Raw genomic sequence first — 1,240 nt, 5'->3', positions numbered from 1 at the left:
AGTGAAAAATAGACTATATGATGCTTGTGTATGAATGGCTATACTCCATGGTAGTGAGACATGGGCTCTGAATGCAGAAGACATGCGTAGACTGGAGAGAAACGAAGGTAGTATGTTCTGTTGTAAATGAGTGTCCCTGTTACACAGGCAGTGTCCTTTGTTTCCAATCTTTCGTGGAAACATGTCTGGCCATGGAGAGATATTACCTTATTTGGAAACAGGCGAGGGTTGGTAACAGGAAAAGCATCCAACTGTAGAAAATTTGCCGATTTCTCTCAGTTAATATCTTACCAAATCCACTTTTGCTGTAGCTCCAGGTTTTGATTTGCTTGGAGCTATAGTAAAAAAACACCTGTGTAAGGTAACACTCAATGAAATTGAACCTGGAATCATATGGTTTGCAAACTTTCTAATCACATAGCTGTACTTGCACCTGTATATTCCACTCATTTGTTTATTTTTATGTCTATTTTCCCATACTAGCATGGGTTAGATGATTACATATCACAGAGGCATTGTTTTGTAGCTGGATGCCTTTCCTGTCACTAAACCTTATCTGTTTTTCAAGCCAGGGATTTCTTATTTTTTATGTCTTCAAAGGCACAAAGCCAAGAAAATTGATGAACACCACTACGTCACTGCTTGTTGCTTGCATAAGTTGGTTGGAAAAAAGCAAATGTAAGCAAACATGGAATTTCCTACACACTCTTAACTAGCATTCCATCAATTACGGCAACAATGGTTCCAGCTGATCCAATCAACAGAACACCCTACTCATGAAATTAACATAGAAATGGCTGAGTACTTCACAGACACATGTACCCTTAATATAGTTCTCAGGAAGATGCAGTGTGATACAGAATGAGACAAGGCCAGTCCTTTTGAATTACGGGTACAACTCATTTTTGCCAGTGGAGTGGATTGGAGCAACGTGAAATAAAGTGTCCTGCCCAAGGATACAATGTGACACTAGGAATCGAACTCACAACCTTATGATTGTGAGCCAAATATGCTAATCACTAAGCCACATACCTTCACTACACACTTACATGCATTCACACACACACACACACAGACACACACACACACATATACACACATACACACAACACATACACATTCACATATGCAGACACACACAGACACATACACACACACATACACACAAACACACACATGTACAGACAAATGTAGGAGGTATTTCTGCCGCACCCTGTGTATATATATCTCACACACACAT

Source organism: Octopus bimaculoides, chromosome 22, assembly GCF_001194135.2.
Source record: "Octopus bimaculoides isolate UCB-OBI-ISO-001 chromosome 22, ASM119413v2, whole genome shotgun sequence".
NCBI lineage: Eukaryota > Metazoa > Mollusca > Cephalopoda > Octopoda > Octopodidae > Octopus > Octopus bimaculoides.
The sequence above is the reverse complement of the archived record's forward strand: the minus strand, read 5'-3'. Positions refer to the sequence as shown.